The sequence below is a fragment of the Vespa crabro genome, chromosome 22, assembly GCF_910589235.1.
Source record: "Vespa crabro chromosome 22, iyVesCrab1.2, whole genome shotgun sequence".
Lineage (NCBI taxonomy): Eukaryota > Metazoa > Arthropoda > Insecta > Hymenoptera > Vespidae > Vespa > Vespa crabro.
In genome coordinates this window covers 3,108,588-3,132,262 of record NC_060976.1, presented here as the reverse complement: position 1 = coordinate 3,132,262, position 23,675 = coordinate 3,108,588, and the positions used below count along the sequence as shown (strand labels likewise).

General features: G+C 36.2%; 1 protein-coding gene and 1 long non-coding RNA gene across 2 annotated transcripts in view; one reads left to right on the top strand and one right to left on the bottom strand.

Moving 5' to 3' along the window:
- The window catches only part of LOC124431826 (nuclear hormone receptor E75-like), a 150,172-nt gene that overhangs the window by 90,937 nt on the left and 35,560 nt on the right, over positions 1-23,675 (bottom strand). The window lies entirely within an intron of this gene.
- On the top strand, positions 3,172-12,342 carry LOC124431827. The gene is made up of 2 exons (XR_006944137.1): positions 3,172-3,855; positions 9,355-12,342. It is a non-coding gene; the product is annotated as an uncharacterized LOC124431827 (long non-coding RNA).

Here is a 23,675-nt window from a genome sequence, read left to right as displayed (position 1 = left end):
AATCTCGATTGTAAATTGTAGTTAATTAGAACAAAGTAGTTCGCAACAATTCCGTCGATCTTAATCTACGATCGTTGCAAAATAGATACAGAGTATACATATAAATCGTATATCACGTATATCATATATATATATGTATATATATATATATACACAAAACATTGCAAAACATTTACATCTGACAATCTATCATAAAGTATTTATTTAAAGATATCGTTCTATAAGAATGCATGTCGTAATCGTATACCAAAACCTTAACAAATTATATATACATACATACATATATATATATATATATATATAAAATACATATATTTAGATATAGATATTAAATGCGCATAAAATTCTATCGAATATCTATCTTAAATATCATTTTCACGATAGGCAAACGTAAGAAGACAAGGGTGCTCGCGGACATTCGATGCAGTGCAGCGAATGAATGCATCGCTGCACTTGACGCGCGTGACACGCGATTCCGTGGTGAACAGAATAGTCGAGAGTTCACGGCGGTACGTTGTTCCACTGACAGAAGGCTTTCCCCTTCTCTTTGAACCTCTCCTCCTACCATTACTACCATCACACTACACCACACCACACCACACCACGCTACACCACACCACGCTACACCACGCCATGTAACGCCATACCACCCCACATAACAACACCTCCCTTCTCCTTCGTCTCTCCTCATCCACCTCCTTCTCCTCGTCCTCCTTTGAACGATACTTACTTCTCAACCACGACTCGCAAGAACTCTCGTTAAACTCCGATCTATTCTTCGACCGATTACCTTCAATTACGCTATTATTTATTATAATAGACAGATCAACCATTCTTTCGCATACATACATAGATATATAGATAGATGTATATATATATATATATATATATATATATATATATATATGTGATTACAAACGTAGAATTATCTATTTAGTAAAGCTTACGATGATACTCTATTATACGTTTATAATTTTTTAAGTGAATATTATCGAATTCGTTTGTACACTTTATGTTTCTATGTTAATTAGAAAGTCTTTTTCCTTTTCTTTCCTTTTCTTCTCTTTTCCTTTTAATTTTAATTTTCAATTATATCAGAATCGATAATCATTCAGGGATAATTTTTTTTTTTTTTTTTTTTTTTTAATTTCAATAACTCTTTTATTATAATCGTCTTGTATAGATACGTTTTATCGAGGAACGTCGTTACAACAGCTTCGTCAATTATAAACGCGCCTTTTTATCCAATGAAAGAAAGAAAGAGAGAAAGAGAGAGAGAGAGAGAGAGAGAGAGATGTTAATGAAAACGATCCTATTTCGTAATGCAAATGTACGAGCAACACGCAGAGAGAAAATATTATCGTGCGCGATCTCGCAACGCGGTGAATGGTAAATACCCGACACTCTGTTTCCACCTTTTCTTTTCTTTTTCCTTTTTTCTTTGTCCCTCCCACCCACCCCACCGCCACTGCCAACACCCACCCCCTCCCCTCCCCCTCTGCTTCTTTTCTCAACTACTTTTTGCATGAAACGAAGGAAATTCCGTGACGCACAATTATCGCGACCTATCAATTATTCGCATATTTTCTCCGCCGCTTAACTCGGTTCACAATAACGGGACACAATTTAACGCGCGCATAATTCAATTCGCTTCTTCGTGCACCATTAGTTTATTGCGAATTTTTCTTTTCTTTTCTTCTTTTTTTTTTTTTTTTTTTTTTTTTAGATTTTTAATTCGTAAAGATCGAGGATTGATCGATCCATCGAAATTTCCAATATTTAATCGTCGAATCTTATAAACATTTTTGAAAGTAATAAAATCGTATTTAATTATAATTAAATTATAATTAAATTAATAACAATTATTTACTCAAAATAACATACAATGGTATTTTATTTTTAGTGAAAAAAACGATAATCGACTAAAATGATATTCAACATTCTTTCTAATATAAGTATAGTCAAGATGGCCGTAGGGTATCTATTGTTCGCAAAGACGAAACGATTGTAGAGAGGTATACTTACTTACTTACATATATACCTGGTCTAAGTAAAGCCATCGCTGGCCCGATATAGTCATGACACGTTATTTCGAGCTTTGGCACGGGTCCTTTCGCCTATCGCGTGCTTAAGACGTGGATCTAGCGTACTTTCGACATGCTTTCAGCGTGCATAGACCTCGGCAATAGATAGAATATAATACTATGTACCAGTAACCAATGATAACCAATAAGTACCTACTTACTATAACCGACTAAGAACACGAATCGTTCTACGATCGCTTTCTTCGAATCTTTTAAGGACTCGCATAATCGAGTAATAATTTGATATATATATATATACATAAACACACACACACACACGCATATATATATATATATATATTGTATTTATCTCTTCAATCGCGATAAACATTAATTAATTTTAATTTAATCGTTTGGAATAATAATTTAATAAAAACAATTGAATGAAAAACACATGAAAATAGAAATCCTACCTAAATTGATTTTCCTCGGTTAATTCAGAAATAAAGTCGAATGTAACGTAGAAATATATATATATATATATATATGTATGTATGTATAATAGAATGGACGTTCTAACGTCATCGAATCGAGTCACGAGCGTGACACCAACGTAAGTAAGTAAGTAAGTAAGTAAGTAACTAAGTAAGTACCTACTTCGATTATCCCTCGCTTCCAATAATATCCTTCCAACCTGCGCCACTTTCACTCTTCCCACCTTGAACTCTCTCGTTACTTAAGTATATTGTTTAGCGCGGGCGCGCGCACGCCTATCTATGTCCATTAGAAGTCTCCTCCTGTATCCAGAAAAATCTTAAAGAGCTCAAGGACGTAATCTACGAAATGTCTCTCTGTCTCTCTCTCTCTCTCTCTCTCTCTCTATGTATATACAAATGTTCGCTCAAAGACTGAATCTTTGTCGAACCGAAAAAAGGGGCTACGTAAGGGAAAGAGGGTTAAAGTAAAAGAGAAGTAAAAGAAGAAATTAAAGAAGGCAGGAAAACTGGAAGGGAGGGATAGAGGGACAGAGGGACGAAGGAAGGAAGGAAGGACTATCGAGAGAAAGAGAGAGAGAGAGAGAGAGAGAGAGAGAGAGAGAGACAGAAAGAAGAGACCATAGAAGGGAGACCACCTGAATGACCTAGAGCAAGTGAAAAAAAAAAGAAAAGAAAAGAGAGATGGATAGAGGAGAGGGTGAGGGTGAGGGTAGGTGAGAGAAGGAGGGTCTCGAGAAGAGGCTATCGGATTTCCGAGGCTGCACTCGGCGGCCTCCCACGTTCTGGAGACGTAACTCAAGCTAACCTAGAAAGGAGGACTAGACGAAAAGCTCCCGTAGTCCGTGCCGGAGAGAGAAAGAGAGAAAGATAGATAGATAGATAGATAGAGAGAGAGAGAAAGAAAGAAAGAGAGAGCGAGAGAGAGCGAGGATACGACCTCGGCGGGCCGTCGGCCTGGCACACGGTGACCTCCCTCGATCTAGGGCGCTGCAAGCGTGTTCTGACGTCATATTCGCTCGCTCGCTCGCTCGCAGTCGCTCGCAGTCGCTCGAGAGTCAACCTGGCGTTCGTGATGTACGCTTTCTCGTATGTCACCCCACCGATGTAACACCACCACCACCACCACCACCACCACCACCACCACCACTACCACCCACAACCATCAACAGCTGCGTTACTATCGGCACGCCGTAAACCACCGTCGGTGTGCTCTTTATACGTCTTGATCAAATATGCAAAAGTTCGTCGGTATTAGAGTAGGAGAAAAAAGAGAAGGAGAAGGAGGTGGAAGAAAAAGAATAAGGAGAAAGAGAGAGATAGAGAAAGAAAGAAAGGTAGTATATTGTATATATATCTGTCCCTTGTTGAGAATCGAATGAATTTACTTATACGAGAAGAACGTGACGCAAACGTCGACCCTGATAATAAATACACTAGCGATTAAATACTCCCTTAAAATCATTAATCGGTACGACAAATTCGTCGTACTTGAGGTCAGGTGTTTGTCCATCCGTTCGACACCGCAAGCTAATTAAAAGACAGAATTGGATAGGCGTAATGATATGGATGGTATTGATGTTAACGTGTAATATCCTCGTTCAAAAGAACTCCAAGTATTAAATACCAACAAGTATTTACATGTATTTTAACAATTCTCACGTTATATACATAACTCTAAATCTTTCAGATAATGAGCGACGAATAATTGAAAAAAATAATTGAACGAACGATATAGAAAGAAAGAAAAGAAAAAAAAGCAAACATTAATTTATCGACTAAAATCTTTCGCTTCTCCTTTTTATTGCTTTTTTTTTTCTTCGCCTTCTCTTTTCCTTTTTTTTCTTCCCGAAGACAAGCGAAGTCAATGCACTGATCGATCGTTGGGGTGATCGAACTCTCTCTCTCTCTCTCTCTCTCTCGCTCGAACGGATCGATCGAGAATCGAATCCGTGGACGATCGATTTTCTCTCTGAAGGTGGAACGGGGCCTCTTGGAAAGATCAAGCCTCACCTACGGTAACGCCGAGTGCGCTTGCGAAAGCCTGTCGCGTACAGGCCGGCGTGTTGCAGTTTACTTTCATCTAAATTATGCGGCTTTTATGCGCTCGACACGCACGCCGCCGTAGCCACACTTGCGGTGCCGCAGCGCAATGCATTGCACCGCATCGCGCCGCACCACGCCGCACCGCACCGCATCGCACCGCACCGCCTAGCATCTCGTGTACCATACCGCGCTCACAATACACCGACTTGCCCAGCATGAATTATGATAAAGAGACTGATATGGGTGGATAGGAGCGGCCCAGATACGAAGGACAGGCCGATGAACCGTCGAGGGAGAACGAAATTCGCTCTTAACCGTCCTGGTCGATCTATCCTCTCCTCCACTCCCCTCCCATCCCCTCCTCACCCCAACCCCCTCACTCTCTATTTTACAACCTACCACCGTACACGTATATACGTATATACGTACTTACGTACACACACATACTCACTTCGTTCCTTCTACTCTTTCCGGGCATACGATCGACTCTTATTTTCCCTTTTAAATTTCACTGAAAATCCTTCATTTAATCCTTCATATATTTCGATCGGCGATCATTTCGTTTTATCTTCTTTTTTTTTTTTTCTTTTTTCTTTTATTTTTATTTCTTTATTTTACTTTATTTTCTTGTTTCTTTTCAAATCCTAAATGACATCGAATCGCTGCATGAGAGAAAAGTATTAAACAATATCGATATTATTACTTTGACATTACTCTATATACGTATGTATATTAGATTTAGTCATAATATCGTTTATCTATATGTATATAGATATATCAAAGATATATATATATATATATATATATATATATATATATATTCTTCTGATACGTATTAATAATATAATAAATATATTATACCACGTATAATTGAAATATAATTTAAAATGATAATGCTCCTGTATTAGATCATATTAACAAATCATCATCGAATAAGTCATCATTTGATTTTCATCCTATTAAATCTAACAAATGAAATCGTCGATTCCAATTGTAATTTGCTTATCACCCAATATAATAATAGTCGATAAGTCTTACTTATTGTTAGCCACTTGTAACGATGAAGTATAGACGATACACGATCGGCATTAACCGGAGGCTAACGTTGATCTCTAGAAAATTGCTCGTACCGTGTAGGAGCTGTGCTGCCATTATCTCTCTTTCTGTCTCTCTCTCTCTCTCTCTCTCTCTCTCTCTCTCTCTCTCTCTACCCTCCTCGCGTGCGAAGACAGATCGATTTCTCCATTATGTTCAATCAATTACCTTCTACACCTACGGAGATACGATCGTAAACGTGACGATCGATCGAGTTGATTTGCGAGATCGAGTTAACGGAATCGAAGTTGTTGAACATTTTTTTTTTATTTCATAATGATGCGTTCTGTTACGCGGTGAGTATGAAAAAGAGAAATAAAAAAGACTAATACTGAGACAGAAACAGAGACAGAGAGAGAGAGAGAGAATAGGTGAAAAAGAGATAAAAGGTGCAACGTTCGCAACGAAGGCGAGTCGAATGGGAGTCCGCACCTTCGCGTTCGAAGGTAAAACGCCAAGAAAGTAAAGCGCCGTTCGTCGTCTCGCCTTCTCCGAGTGCCGTTCCGACATTGGTTCAACGTCCGCGTCACCTTCGTTATCGAGGACGTGTGTATGTATGTATGTATGTTTATATATATATATATATATATATATATATATATATGTATGGACGTATGTATGTATATATGTTTGTATCATTTTCGTAGAAATATTCTTTCCTTTTTTTCTTCTCGCGCAAGAATTAGTATTAACCTCATAGATCAACGATTAACAAAGCGTTCGTATATGTGTGTATGTGTATGTGTGTTTACGTTCCGCGAAATTCTAAGAATCCAACTAATTCAAGGGGATTCTGCGTAAAATTACGTACCTCCTTTTCGAATCATTCGTATATATATATATGTATATTTTTTTTTTTTTTTAAAGAAATAAATCCTCTTATCACAAAACAATTCCATTAATGAATGAAGCAAGACGATAAACTCGAAATATATTCGATCTTACCATTAAGCTCTCTCTATCTCAAACATCTTCTTTATGGCTCGTCATAAAAAGCTGCCATGAAATGAAAGAGAAAGAGAGAGAGATAAAGAGAGAGAGAGAGAGAGAGAGAGAGAGAGAAAGAGAGAACTAAAAATAGAATAAAAAAAATTTATGAATTCTAATAACACGTAAAGGAAGTGTGAACAATGTAATAATGTAATCTGACTGACATCGTTGATTCCACATCAAATTAACTGCACTATGCCTAGACCTTATTTCTCTCTCTCTCTCTTTCTTTCTCTTCTAGCATGATACAATTTAACAAAGCCAATCAAACTTACTGGATCGTTCAGATAGCATTGTTCAAAAACTTTTCAGAGAGAGAGAGAGAGAGAGAGAGAGAGAGAGAGAGAGAGAAAGAGAGAAACGTTAACTAAAACTATAAGACACATACGACCTACACGTGCACCTACACATGTACACGTTAAACGTAACACAAGTGGTAGGTACCTTCACGCACATGCACATATGTATATATATATACAGATGCATATATAGATGAGAAGAATGGTAACGAATGGCTTCTTTGTCGTTAGTGCGTAAACGTTGTTCAAGTGTTTTCCAAGAAATGATATGGGTTAGTATGTCACTGGTCCGATTCGAAGAAGCTATACTTGTTTGATAGGTAAGTAAGTAAGTAAGTAAGTAAGTAAGTAAGTAAGTAAGTAAGTAAGTAAGTAAGTACTCGCTAACCTCTCCGAGAAGTTGAATAGTAGTACTAAGAGACAACACGTGTATAAAGATATACGGATATGACGACTATGAGAGCTAACACATATTTTTTTTTCTTTTTTTGTTTCTTTCATTTATACTATTTTGCTCGTGAGATATGTGATGATATAGGTCACCGTGTTAATGTCAAATGTGCTTACCTACGCGTTCAAAAAATCATAACGAAAAAAAGAAAAAAAAAAATTTGTAAACCGACCGAAATAATGATATCTTTTATGTATGTCTCTCTGTATAGAGATATCCAAACAAATTAAGAAGAAGAGAGAGATAGAGAGAGGGAGAGAAGGAAAGATATTGAGTGTTATGAAAGAATTAAAAATATAAATAAAACGAGTGGAATGAGAGAAATAAAAAATCTAACAAAAATGATGCGTGCAAAATAGACACACGTATATATATATATATATATATATATATATATATATATATATATATATATATATATGTATATATGGTATGTATATATGTATGTATGCATTAGCCGTGAGCATAAAGTTCATTTAAAACGAGGTGCACTCGTGCTTACTGAAACGAACGAGGTCGAGAGGGCTGATGAATTAGCGGAGCACGAGAGAGAGAGAGAGAGATAGAGATAGAGATAGAGAGAGAGAGAGAGAGAGAGAAGGAAAGAGAGGGAAAAGAGAGGGAGAGAGTGTGTCGAGTACCGGAGGTCGCGTTCGTGTGCTAAAGCGAACAGCCCTAAAAGACATATCATTATGATTCCTGAGCGATCAGAAGAAATAAAGTCAGCATGATTTTGCTCGATCGAACGAGTTGATTAATTTCTATCAACTTTTTCTTTTTCCTTTTTTCATTCCATATATTTTCTCATTTAGAAATAAAGACAAGAGACAAATAAGTAGATAAATATGTAAACGCATAGATATAAATAGACAGATGGAGAGAGAGATAGAGAAAGAGAGAATAATTTATAATTATTGTTATTTATTACGATGTATCGCTACGTTACATTCTTTTCCGCATTCTCGTTTCGCTTTATCAAATATTTGCTGGCTTCTCGAAAGTGCTAGGAGATGAGAATGAGGGGTTGATTCGCGCGTGGAAGAGTGTAGAATATAATCCACACGAACATACATACATACATACATATATATATATATATATATATATATATATATAAAAAGAGAGAAAGAAAGATAGGTAGATAGATAGATAGATAGAGAGAGAGAGAGAGAGGAGTAGTGACGCAAAAGGGTGTTAAGCGTGGATGCACCCTGAGGCCGAAGCAGAGAGGGTTGAAGGGGAGGGTAGGAGAGAAAAGATCCTCACCCCGTCCTCGATGGTTCGTCGGCCTCTCTCGGCCTTCGGAAATGGGGGCGTTCGTTCGTAGCCTTCGTGCGATTCGACTCCAATGAAAATAGGGAGGGAGGTAGAGAAAGAAAGAAAGAGAGACCGTAAAAAAAGAGAAAGAGAAGGAAAGAGAAAAGATTCGTAATAGTCGAAACATCTTGTGCACGCAGGTATATCTTTTCTTTTCTTTTGTTCTTTTTTTTTTTTCTCTCGAAAAAAAGAAAAATTCCGAAGCTTATTTTTGACAATATGTACACGTAAATATCTAGAAATTTGTTTTCTCTTTCTCTTTCCTTCTTCGTATCGTCCCTTAGTTGTCGAATTAAGTTGTTAAAAATGAAAATATCGCCATTTTGTAATCCCATTGTAAGACTCATTATCCATTAAATTTAATACGTATGGAATTCGATCTTCGTTTTGATCGTAATCATTTCATTGTCATTATTACGTTTTATATTTTCTTTTTTTTTATTCCATGTTTTACAATACCCACGATACATATGCATTGTACTTATGTAGATTCACATACACACACACATGTCTCATGTATGAAAAAGATGTTACATAATAATGTAACGAATGTGTGAATTTTGTAGATAATCGTTAACAATTCCGAACGACATTCTTACTTTCTATATTGCCCTAATAAAATAAATTTCCTTTCGTAGAAAAAGATAAATAAGAAGAAGAAGAAGAAGAAGAAGAAGATGCAGAAAAGAGAGGAAGCAGCTTTAGAAGGAAGGAAGAGCGAGATGGAAGCAACCGGTTGACACATATATGTGCCACGGTGATTCCCCCACTATCGAACCCCTTCCTCCCCCTCCTCCTATCCTCCTCTGCATTCTATCTACCAACACCATCGTACACACAACACTACCACTGGCATACACAGCGTGCAATACGGCTTGCTCGTCTTGTGCACCGGGGCGCAATGCACTCTCGGCGAGGCCTTGCACCGGCCAGGGATTCTCAATTCGTTCGTATACATTTTCCCCTAGAAATCCCGGAAAAAAAAAACTATATTCTTTTCCTCTCTTTTTTTTTTTTTATTTCCCTTTTGTTTTTTCTTTTATTGATTTTTTTATTATTCTTTTTTTTTTTTTTTTAATCCATTTACAAATTCATTTCAGTATCGTTTATGGCAACGATCGATTACGATTTAACGTGTTTCGAATAGAAAATAATTTAAAAAAAAAAAAAAAAAAGAAAAGAAAAAGAATAGAATCGTCCGATCATTTTTTATTTATTTATTTATTTTTTTTTTTTTTTTCTTATTAACCTCCTAAGTTTTGTTCTTTCTCGTTGTTATTATTATTATTATTATTGTTATTGTTAGTATTATTCTTTTTTGGAAATGAAAGCGAGCGAATGAACACGTGGCAGAGGCAAAAATTAACAGCGGCTAGCTCGTAGTTAACCATGGCTGGCTGAACTTCTTCTAAACTTCAAAACTCTCACCGTCTTTGCGAGTTTCACAAGTCGACGACGTTTGGCGCGCTCTTTCTGCTTGGCGTGCCTTGGTATGCAAATTGTAGGCCCCGAACGCCGCTAAATGCACCGCCTCTCTAGGTCGTATATCTAAATTACGTTATATTGCCCGTAGGTAAGACATAAATCGAATCTCTTGCGAAATATAACGATGAGTATCGAAGCGATTGCTATCGTCTAAATACTCATAGCCCGATCGATTCTTTAATCGAACTTAGAAGATCTCACTGAGATAATACTAACAAGAAAGGACGTACATGCATAAATATCTCCTTTATTAATTTAGCGAAAATAAGGAAGGATTAAAAAAAGAAAGACAGAGAGAGAGAGAGAGAAAGAGAGAGAGAGAAAAGAAAATAAAAAGAAAAAGTTGTATGTCGAAGCTCGAGGCCATAAGATTCCGATCGGTCAATATCTTATACGCTTTATAACTACATTTAAGACTCGTTTTATCGGGAGGAATTAAAATATCAAAAGGCATCATCTTTACCTCGATGGATATAACTTGCAATACTAATTGCATCTTAATTACCGTCTCTACGAACGATACGTTATAACTACGGCCGTCTGGCGAAACGCTATACGATATTAATCTCGGATGAAACGCGACAACCATACAGTGGGATTAGAAAGTGAGATCTGAAAATCTCATAAAGCGACGTGACTAATTTTCATCTCGTTCAGTTTCTATGTATAATATATATATCTTACGTATAACGTAGCTCGGCGATTACGTTTCTGCGACGACGACGACGACGACGACGACGACGACGACGACGACGAAGAAGAAGGAGAAGAAAAAGGAGGAGACTAGACGGTCGCTCACGTGGCATGCGTTCGATCGACTATTATGAAACGGCAAATTCAAGTAGGAGCGGACGTCGAACTCTCTCGCTTCGTAGCTATTACGAAATCAGGAACTTTCGAGTTGGCGTCCACATTTGCCGACGGCCAAGATGAATATGTGTATAAACGCCTCGCTCCCGATTTCAATACTGATTCTTAGTTTGTTTTGAAGATTTGACTTTGAAACATTGTATGTATGTATGTATACGTACGTACGTACGATATGTGTATATAAATATTCGTCGTAAATTATTGATTTTTCTCGTGTAGAGCGACAATAACGGGATGGGGTGGGGTGGGGGAACATAACAGAATTTCATCGCTAATATAAACGTTGTAAATTTTCATTCAGTATTCGAACGTAAGCGGACGTTAAAGCAACAGGTATCTTATCGAGAATTAATAAGTAAATCGTAAAAGTTAAAACGCATTTTCACCAGCCAAAACCCATGATTCTATATAAGAGAGAGAGAGAGAGAGAGAGAGTGTGTGTCCTGTCATTTGGTACGTATGTACTAGAAAGTATCAAGGATATAGGCCGCCCACGAACGTGTTAGAGCCAACTCTTAACATCGAGAGACACTTGAAATCCCGTGAAATTTATTGGTGACTGAGCGTCGACTACTCCACGACATCGTACGGTTCTCCTTGTTATTGCTGCCACTTTAATGTATAAAGAAAGAGAGAGAGAGAGAGAGAGAAAGAGAGAGACGAAATGCTATCGTAATGGAAATTTTTGTGATTACTCATTTCACGTCAGAACAATTCATTCGATAATCGATTTAATATGTTGCAATTTTTTTCGTTTAAAACAGAAAATTTCACTTTACTCTCTCTCTCTCTCTCTCTCTCTCTCTTTGTCTAATAAATTATCGATATTTATCGCGCAGATATGTTCCCTTATAAAAAAAAAAAAAAAAAGAAAAAAGATCGAAATAAAATGAAAAAGAGAGAGAGAGAGAGAGAGATAGATCGATATCCTATGGCGATACGAATGATACGATGAAAGTGAAAGAATTACAAAATTATCAGACGATCAGAACGTTAAAACAATTTATTTCTCATGTAAATATCTTAATATCACGATATAATAAAACTTATATGCACTTACGACCGTGAATAATGTCTCGAGACGTATATTAAATACTCTTGAAACTTTTAAAGTAATTAATTAACAAATCGATTCATATCAATTTACGTTTCTTCAATGATCTTTTACGTAGCTAAGCCATGATAGATAACCTAATTTAATTTTACTCAATTAGAATATTAAATGATAGCAGATTGTATTTTAAATTGATATTAAATAGTTGTTAAAATTATGATTAACATTAATTTTAATTGCATCATTTTGCCATTCGAGAACATATTTCATATAGGTATATAAATATTTTTCTTTTCTATTCTTTTCTTCTCTTCTCTTCTTTTCTTTTTTTTTTTTTTTCTATACATAACTCGTTCCGCCGAACAGCGAGACATTAACAAATACATCTAATATATCTATCACCATTCATCCATCCATTTCTCTTTCTTTATTTTCATCAATGTCTCTCTATTGCGTAAATTCTCTCAGCACCTTTCGCGTATATAGTTAACGATGTCGTTGAACCCGTTGGCGACTGTATCTTATTCTTCCATTTCTTTCCCCACTTTTCCCTTTATCCTACTTTTCCCTTTGGGTGCGTTCGAAAGACCAACGACGGATAGAGGATAGAAAGAGGAGACGCGGGTGAATGAAAGAGAGAGAAAGAGAGAGAGATCGGTTCAAGGAAACATTGAGATGCATGAAAATCGAATGGCTGCTTCGATGAAAGTGCATTAGCCGATTCCTCCGTGGAATACATTATTAAAAGCTATTATCACACTGGCTCGCATAATCGTGCTAATGCCATTCAACCGTTCAACGATAAATCAGTACAACGTAAGAGAACGCTAACGTTCTAACCGTAACGCCTGCCAGATTATTACGGGATACATTTTCCAAAGGGTAATTAAAATGAATTGTGTAAGAATCTATTAGGGATATTTGAGAAGGGAAAGATCATACGAGAGAAAGAAAGAAGCAAGTAATACTTTTATTTTGTTATATTAACGACAAAAATATACAAATATCGAAGTAATAAATAGATAAATAACATTCTATGTATCTATTTATTACGAAACAAACACTTTCCTCTTTCTTTCTCGTTAATTCTAATTTTTTAATATATTTTCATGATATATTTTTCATGAAAATTTTTTTTTCATTACATATATATATATATATATATATATATATATACACACGTAGTTGCATCATCGGCTTTTAAAAAGAAACCATAGGTACCGTTCAATGATTACATGCAATATTCTATCGTCGACCTATACCCCACCCTGTCTCCCACGCAATAATATATATAATACATCTGCTCTACAATTTTCGTCTATCCAAGGTGAGACCAATCTAAATCCTTGAATCTTCGCGGACGCGCGAAGGTCATTTGGCGAGATATCAAACGAGGATGATGACATTGGTAGGGGAAAGGAAGGAGACGAGGGGGATGGATGGTGTGACGGTATGTAATGCCAAAATATGAGTTTTATGTAAGATACAGTCGTCTTTCTTTGTTATTTTCACGGACCGACCGCGACATGCGAAAATATTCGAGCATCCTTCTCGCTGGCAATGGACCACCACCACCACCATCACCACCTTCAATATCCTTGGTTCACATTTATTTACGACCGGTAAATCTCTCGAAGCAATTTTTTTTTTGTATTTTTTCTTTTTTCCTTTTTTTCTATTTTTTTATTTTTTTTAGGATTTAACGACATTCCGTTTAGAAATGGGTGACAGAAAAATGTATATATATATATATATCGTCACGTTTTATATCTATTGTAGACATTCCTAAACGAGTAGTTACACAACAATATGTATGTATAAATATATATATATATATATCGATTATGAAATTAAATTAAATATGTATGTAATATTGTATGGAAAAAATTATGATTAAATGGATCGATAATGAACGTAGATATTTATCTGATTGCTTTCGCTCTATATATCTTAAAAAAATGAGGAAAGAGAGAGAGAGAGAGAGAGAAAGAGAGCATTCTCTTTCTTCCTTCATCCCAACAGAAGAAGACAAGAATGAATTTCTTTCAAAGTCGGGACGGAGGAACGATCGACCTAGTTAATTAATACAACCGTACGTACGGTAATTGCGATCGATCGATCGACCGTGTCGGCGTGGAAGCCGACCGAGTTTTAGAAGAGGGAGAGAGGAGGGATGGCAGGATACCAGGCGAATCGTATCTGCTCTTGCGTCTCTCAACGTGCGTGCCTAGATCTCCATGTTGGAAGTTGTATGTATTTGTCTGTGTCTCTCTCTCTCTCTCTCTCTCTCTCTCTCTCTCTCTGTCTCTCTGTATGTGTGTGTGTGTGTGTGTGTGTTTATGTAGACAGATGTATAAGTGTAGACATGTGTACGTGAGCGAGTTTATGTGTGCGTGCGTGTGTGTACGCGTGTACCGATTAGTGTCAGTAACGCCGAAAGTGTCCCAGTAACGGCAGAGAACAACGACCTGGGCTGTCCCTTCCCCTCCCCCTCCCCCTCTCCCTCCCACTCAAGCCCACTTTGCGTCATCAAACGCCTCTAATAACGCACTGTCGTTGTCGCTCGGCTCGATACGAGCTCGCGACCTGTTTCGCATTGCTCGGGAGGAGCCGGCACATCTACCAATAACCAAGAGCTTCTTTTTTTTCTTCCTCTTCTTCTTCTTCTTCTTTTTGTTTTTCTTTTTTCTTCTCTTATAGATCATTTCTTACGATCGAATCGAACTTTTGTTTATTCGTTACTTTTTCTCCCACGCTCGCGGTCCCAAAAAAAAAAAAAAAAAAAACGAAAGAAAATCGTACGAATTTGTTATTTTTATAATTGTTTCTTTCTTTCTTTTCTCTTTCTATCTCCCCCTCTCTCTCTCTCTCTCTCTCTCTCTCTCTATCTCATTCGCACAAATATGCACAGTACAGTTTGTATAATAATCGATGATAGTACTTTGAGTGTTGATAATTTTTTTTGCTTCTTCGGATGAAAGAAATCCGAAGATATATATACAAATATCTTTTAAGAAACATCGAAATAAAGTAAACAACGTTGAAAGATCATCCATGTAGATATTTTTTCTATATACCCATCTATCTATCTATCTATCTATCTATCTATCTATATAATATACGCATAGAGTACAATTTTTGTAATAACAACAATCGATATGATACAACCTCCTCCCGCGCAGCATCTCCTCCTTCTACTTCTCCTTACCCTCCGTACCCTCCCAAAAGACTTTGTTTCTAAACTTACACGTAAGAACGCGTACGATGTGATATGTAAACGACTTTTTGTTTCTTCTTCTTTTTTTTCTTTTCTCTCTCTTTCTTTTTTTCTTTTTTTTTTTTTTCTTTTTTTTCCTTGAATATCCGGTATTCCTTCGAAATTACTTATTGCATCATAAAATGTGAAAAGGGAGAAAAAAAGGGGAGGGGAGGATGGGTGTACGATCAGATGGGGGACGAACGGACGCGGACCTGTTACGATCGTTCGCGAGCTCTGATGTAAGGAGCGTTACGTTGACTACCAAATAAACGCATTTTCTCCGATCGACGAGGTCGCAATATATAGTAATAGTGCCTCTCTCGTCTTCGTCATCGTCGTTACGTGCTATCTTTTCTCGATCGTTCTCCAATTTTTTGTCTTTTCTTTTCTTTTCTTTTCTTTTTTTTTTGTTTTCTTCTGTCTCTCTTTTAATCCGAATTCTCTTCTTTCTTCTTCTTTTTCTTTTGGAATGTTTTTTTCTTTTCCTTTTTATTCCTTTTTTTTTTCTTTAATTTTTTTCTCATCAACATATCGACTAGTAACAAAGAATCAAAAAGAAAATCAATTTTTTTCTTTCCTTTCATTTTTCTTTTTTCTCCTATCCTTTCCTTTCTTTTTTTTTTTTTTCTTTTATCAAATACGATAGAACCAACGAGACAAACATACACACACACACACACACACACACAGAAAGAAAGGGTGGAAGAGAGAGAGAGAGAGAGAGAGAGAGAGAGAGAGAGAGAGAGAAAGAGATCATCATAATCATCGTAAAAATATATTCTCTTTAGGACGATGGCAAGGACGATCATAATGACGATGATAATAATCATAGGGCTAAAATCTCGTAAACACACCGCGCGTGAACCAACCGTCGCACGGTGGTGCATGAGAGAATCTATATGTATGTATACATGTGTGTGTATAAGTGTATATCTGCGTGCATGAAAGAGAAAGAGAGAGAGAGAGAGAGAGAGAGAATTCTCGCGCACTCATACATCTCTCTCGTACACACGCGGTGTGTCAGTGAGCCGGCCTAGATTTCCGTGGGTTCAACACTCTCTATCGAGGTGACTGCTGCTCGGTCTCGGCTCTCGACTTGCTCAACGCGACTCAACGACCGACTAAGCTCCCACTGAGAGCGAGCGTGTATACCCCCCTCTTCCCCTCTTCCCCTCCCCCTCTTCCTCTTCCTCTCCCCCATCATCCTTTCTCTCTCTTTCTCTCTATCTACTACTTGTCGTCATCGTCATCGTCATCGTCATCATCGTCGTCGTCGTCGTCGTTGTCGTTGTTGGAAAAAAAAAAAAAATAATAATAATAATAATAGATAAAAGAGAAAAAAATGCCAATTCGAACGGGAACTATCGGAGAGATATATCTTTTAAAAGCTCATCATCTTTATCTTTTCAACATATATATATATATATATATATATGCATATGCATCACTTTTTTTACTATCATTGTCTCTCTCTTTCTCTCTCTCTCTCTCTCTCTCTCTCTCTGTTGGAATATATTAATCATTCGAGTAATAGAAAAAAGAGAAGAAAAAAGAAAAAGGAGAATAGGAAACAATATAAGATTTGAAAATTGAGAGAGATTCTCGCGAATGTTTTTTTTTTTTTTTTTTTTTCAAGTGTAGATTTTAAAAAGGACGATAACGATTGTATAGGAAAAGGAATAGAGGATATCACGGATTCTGATATCTCCTTATTTTTCTTCTTCCATTTGTCATTCATCCTATAGTTTTGTTTTTTTTTTCCTTTTTATTACTTGTTCCTATTCTTCGTACCGATACAAAAGGGAGAAGTTTGTACGAGAAGTTCTCTCGCGTGTGTCATGGGATAAAATAAAAAACAAACAAACAAACAAAACAAAACAAAACGAAGCATGAATGAAAAGCGAAAATATGTAGAAGAGAAAAAAAAAGAAAAGAAAAAGAAAAAATATGAAGGAAATGGGGTGCGGCTAAAAAGTGAGAAAAGAAAGGGAGAAACTTCTGGAAGTTAAAGGAACGTCAAGAGATACATAGATAGATAGATAAATATATATATATATATATATATATATATATATATATATATATCATACGTATCTACACCTATGTATCTATCTACCTATCTACACACGTACGTACGTATGTAGATATATATATATATAGGTACGTATGCAACTATGTAAGTACATACATACATACATATGTAGGGAGAACCACCGAACGAAGAAACGGTGGAAGTTAGCCGGAGTCAAGTTGCTCAACGAGAGGAGCCTGTCGGGCGAGAATGGCTGCTGCTTTTCTACTCCTCGGTGGTACTCTGTACTACTCAGTGCGGCGACCGGTGCAACAGCAACCGTTCGAGGACGCGTTTCGAGCAGTTCACCGTCGGGTTCTCCGCACGCCTACTTTTACTTTCTCGCGTAGCAAGTTTCCTCCGGTCTCTCACTCTTTCTCTTTCTATATATAACATACATACATACGTACATAGATACGTACATACATACATAACAAAAACATATATATTTATATCTTTCTCTCTATCTCTATCTCTATCTCACATGGGCATACGAAGACATGCTAACTAATATGTCACATTAGATCATGATCATTTTCAAATTCGATTCGATACGTTCATCGGTCTCTGTTCATCGGTTCTAATCAATCTCCATTAACGATCGTAATAAACGATAATTCTTTCTTCGACGAAACTTGCGAATTATCTTTTCAGATACGATCAAATAATGATAACAAATATACGAACAGATTATTATCTAAGATTTGAGAAAAATTGTAACTATTTATTTCAAACTCTTAGATAGAACGTTGAACGCTTTAAACGTTTTACCTTAATGGATTTTCACGAGGAGAGAAAGCGAACGATAGTGAAAGCGTTTCGCGTAGAAACATTAGAATGGTTATAATATTGTTGAAGAATCTTTTTCTTTTTCTCTCTTTTTATCTTTATCTCTTGTTCAGTTTGATTTTATAATGGACTCGTAGGGGGCAATTAAAAAAAAAAAAAAAAAAAAAAAAGAAAAGATGTATCGTCGATTCGTCAGAAAGGAAAATATTGGACTGAAAAGATATATGCGAAAGAAATCTTATATGAGTGATCTAATTTTATCGCGAATCGATCGTACGTTCTATCCTATTGGTTCGTCCTGGAAAAAAATTTTTTCTTAAAAAGCTCTTAATCTTGAAAGCGTCGAAAAAGAAAGAAAGAAAGAAAAGAAACGAAAAAAGAAGAAATAGAAAGAAGAAGAACTTTCCCTCGTAAAAAGAAATTTACTATTTCATCGAGAACGATCCTTAAGCTACATACGTCTAACTCGAAACTCGAGAATCGGTATATATATATATATATATATATATATATATATATATATATATATATATATATGTAATAGCAAGAGTAGCAATACTAGTGATACTAGTAATAGAAGTAGTAGTAGTAGTAGTAGTAGGATAGCAATAGTAATGGTAGTGGTAAGTAGTACACAGTTGGAAGGCACTTCGAACTGGAACGCGTCGTTTCGTTAAAGTCTAACAGATAGATATATATATATATATATATAGATAGATAGAAAGATAGATATATAGATGGATAGATAGAGATAGACGTAGTTATAGAAAGAGTATGAGAGAAAGAGAGAGAGAAGAGAGAGGGAGAAAGAGAGAGATGGAAAGAGTTACGGAGCAGTTAAATAACGAGAACGAAAGTAAAAATCGGCGGCGCCTCAATGAGAGCCACTGGCTAATGTGTAATAGTTTCGATCGAAAGGAGGTTACGGAGTGACTGAACTTTGCCTCTGCTTGTACTAGTAGAGATGTTGTTACGCGCGCGCATACATACCTACATATATTCATACATACATATTTATATTCATATATACATGCATACATACACATATATATATATATATACATATATAAATACATACGTACATAAATGTATGTATCTATACAAATCTGCGTATGTATAAACTTTATGTACATATATGCACGACAGGCGTGCAAAGAGACAAAGACACGAATAAACCGGGGAGAAACCGCACGACGATGCATCAGAATCGACATACATACACACATGTACATATATATATATATATATATATATATATATATATATATATATATACACACGTATGTACGTATGTATGTATATAGTTTCGCGACAATCCGTACGAGTCGCCACGCGTCGCGTGAATACACCCACGCAACAAGACTTTCCCTCTTTTTTTGCGTCACTTACGACGTTGCGACGATGACTTTGAAAAAAAAAAAAAAAAAAAAAAAAAGAAAAATGATAATAAAAAAAAAAAAGAAAGAAAGAAAAAAAAAGACGGAGAATGAATTCGTTTTACTCTACGTGCGTTTGTCATGCTCGACGTACTTTAGTCGTTCATTAATGACGAAATAATACGAGTGAAAAAATTTAATTAATAAAATTGTAATAATAATAATAATAATAAAAAGAAGATGATGATGAATAATGTAATAACTATAGCAATGATTAAACGATAACGTTCTATTAAATAATTACAAAATGATATATATATATATATATATATATATATATATATCATGTGTATATACATACACATTAATACCAGTATATTGGTAAGATCTTTCCCATTGATCGTATTCGATCCTCCATCTCGTTTCTCTTTGCTCGTTAGCTATCGCTGCATTTGAAAAGTGCAACGCTCTCCCCTGTTTCTACAGTTGAATTATTATTATCCGGCGCTTTCACCGCGTCGGATCTTAGAAATCGTTAGGGAGTTAGAAAGTTGTTTCCTTGGTGTAATATCAATCCATGTAGAATAAGTTCATTGATTGCGACTCTTCGTTCGTAAGAAAGCAAACGTAATCGTATCTTGACTTTTTACCGTTGTTATTGCCGTCGTTGTTTTCTTTCAGTAAATGTGCTTTCTTTCTTCCTTTCTTTTTCTCTTTTTTTTTTTCTTTCTTTTTTTTTTTTTTTTTTTTTTTTACTCCTCTAGAAATCTCTAGAAAAAAAGAAAAGGGGGAAAAAAAAAAGGAAAAAAAAAAAAGAAAGGATTAAAATCGTTCACGTACAAATTATTTGACTGTATTCGTTGAAAGTTATATTTGTACGAGTTTATAAATATTTTTATATGGAATAAATGATTACAATGGATTCGACGACAATGCGAATTCGAATAAATAAAGTGCAAGGTATCTCGTTGGAGAATTAGGAAAGTTCTTAGGTAAAGTGAAAACTGCATGATACGTACGACCGAATAACTTTCACGTAGATTTTAAACTCGACACGGTCTACGGTTCGGCGCCTACGGCGTCTATAATACGGGGGAGAAAGGGAGGAGGGAGGTGTCTAGGGAAAAGGGAGAAATAGCGTGAGATAGGACTACTACCGGTTCGATGAACGACACTGGATGCCTGTAGTCAGTCAGTTGCTGCTGTTGTAACAAGAATATAATAGCGTCGAACGTTTCGAAGGAAAGCGAAACCAACCGATTGCTCCTTCGTTCTTCGTTTTTCCTTTTCTCCACTTGAAACCGCGACACTTAACGATCCATTTAAACGAGCATTGAGTTTCGCGCTTGTCATTTGACTCTTTAATAAAATTAGAAGGAAGAAGAAACAAAAAAAGAAAATAATAATAATAATATGATGATGATGATGATGATGATGATGATGATAATTATCCGTGAAGAAAAGTCGTCGTAAAAATGTTTTGTCGCAAATGGGTCTTTTAATTTTTAAATGTCCTAAAACTAGCGTTACCGACCATCAAAAAAATTTCTCTATTCGATTTAAAGTAGAAAACTTCCGTATCAAGGAAATAATTACGTACTAGTAGCGTTAATACGCGTTCAAGCTTATACATATGAAGATTCCGATTAAGTAGGGAACTTCTGTATCGAACTGTTCCATTAAAGGATTTTAACGTCAAAGTGCAGTCGATATTTTCCTCGGATTAATAGACGGCAGCACTGGTCGAACGGTGTGCATATTCGTCGACACAATGCACGTGTGAAACTTTCCAAAGTATACGACTTTGCCGACAGAGTGTGCTAATGTCGTGTCGTAAGCTGACATCTTTCGTCAACTGGACGAAGCTAAGATGCACGAGGAATGTGTACATTTGCAACAGGTTTCATCTGCGCAAGAACGATGCGCACGTCCCGTTCGAAAGGCGGGAAAACTTTGATAATGTTTAAAGAGAGCTTTTTTAATAAACGGACTCTATCGATTTTAATATTATGTACATATATATTTTGAGAACTTACAGAGAGAAGAAAGACGCCATTGTTGGTGCGACGAAACTTTAGAGAGCTTTCGAACTTACCTGAAACAGAAAAAAGAATTATTATTATTATTATTATTATTATTATTATTTTTTTTATATATATATATAAATAAGAATAACAAAATCTCACAGAAAAATACAATTCTTTCGACTCTTTACTTTCGTAAAACTCTTTCTTTTTTCTCTCCTCGTTCTTGTCCTTTTTTTTTCGCATCGATAAGATGCAACCAATAAGCAAAGAATTTATCTATAGGATAAATATTCCGCGCAATTTCGAAGGTCCCCGTATCTATAGTTTTTCCGACTGTGAATCAGTCCGACGAAATCGTCGGAACAACCTTTGACCATCGACGAACGTCGTAGCTCGCACATTCCTGCCATCGTGGCAAGGGGTTACTGACCGGCCGTCCACCCCATGCGTTTATATCTCGCAGACTATACGACGAACATGCGTGTCTTCTCTTTCTCTCTCTCTCTCTCTCTCTCTCTCTCTCTCTCTCTGTTTCTTTCTCTATCGTACGTGTCGCAATAGATAGTAAAACGTTCGAAATGACTTTCGAGGTTCGATTTCGAGGATCAACAATATATATCAAAATGATAGCAGAGGAAAAAAAAAATATGAAATAAAATCGGCAATTCGTTTATTAACGATAATTAAGTTAATTATATTATACGCGTATCATAAATAAAACTTAACGATCACAGAAAGTACACAACAAATCTCCGATGACGTGGAATGAAACATACAAAAAAAAAAAAAAAAAAAAAAAAGAAGAAAAAAGAAGAAGATAGTTCACAAAAGAAAAAAAGAAAAAAAATCACATTCAATCCTTTCTCTTTCGACGATCCATATCAGTCGTTGTGTGCGGTTCTTTTTTTTTTCTTTTTTTGTTTTTTTAATTTCAAGAAAAAACGATTTAAAGAATCATCGAAATCGATCGTAAAATAAAAATTTAATGTCCACGTGAGATAATCTTTTTTTTCTTTTCCCTCTATTATGTATGCCTGTCTGGCTTTTGCCTGCCTGTCTTATCGCGGGGCTACGTGTAGAGATACTTAGCAGTCACGTAAACGTCGAGTCGGTCCGTACAACAACCGACAAGCTGATACTGATTGCCGTAGGTTAGGGACTAGCGAGTATAAATATTATCTGTCGGCGTGGTCGATGCCGATGTACGACCGCGATGTGGACTGAGCAATGATCGATTCGAATGGGGGAACAAAAAAAAAAAAAAAGAAGAAGAAAGAAAGAGAGAAAGAAAGAAAGAAAAAAAGAAAGAGAGAAAGAAATAAAAGGGGAGAAAAAAAGGAATAAATAAAAATTAAATTTGTATATAATATCATCGTTTCCTAAGTATCTAATTTAGTCTACAACGAATAAAGAGAAACAGAAAGATGAAAACAGATAGATAGATAGATAGATAGATAGATAGAGAGAGAGAGAGAGAGAGAGAGAGAGGGAGGGAGGGAGAAGGAGGATGGGAGGAAGGTGGGGGATAGCAAAGGTCACACGTGCACGAGAGAAACGTGGGAAGATTCCTGATGGATCCAACTGAATTTTCCCTGAGAATCGTGGCAAATGATGCCACCACCCGGTAATGGTTCACGCAATATCGTTTAAAGTTCAGCCTGTGCGTGGGTATGTAGAAGGATTAGAGGCGAGACGCTTTTAATCCAGCCGCCTAGCAACGAACACACACGTACACGTACACGCACACGCACACACTTTCTCTCTCTCTCTCTCTCTCTCTCTCTCTCTCTCTCTCTCTATTCCTCTCTCTTTCTCTATCTATCTATCCATCTCTTTCTATCTTTTTCTATCTTGTTAAATACAAACTATTTTGACACGTATTAAAGCTTATTTCATATGTTATAGGAGTTAATCAAATTCCATAATCAACGAATATTTAAATAATTAACAATCGTTAAGGATAATTTCAATCTTATAGATATTCATTTATTATACTTGATAATTCCCTATCTCTCTCTCTCTCTTTCT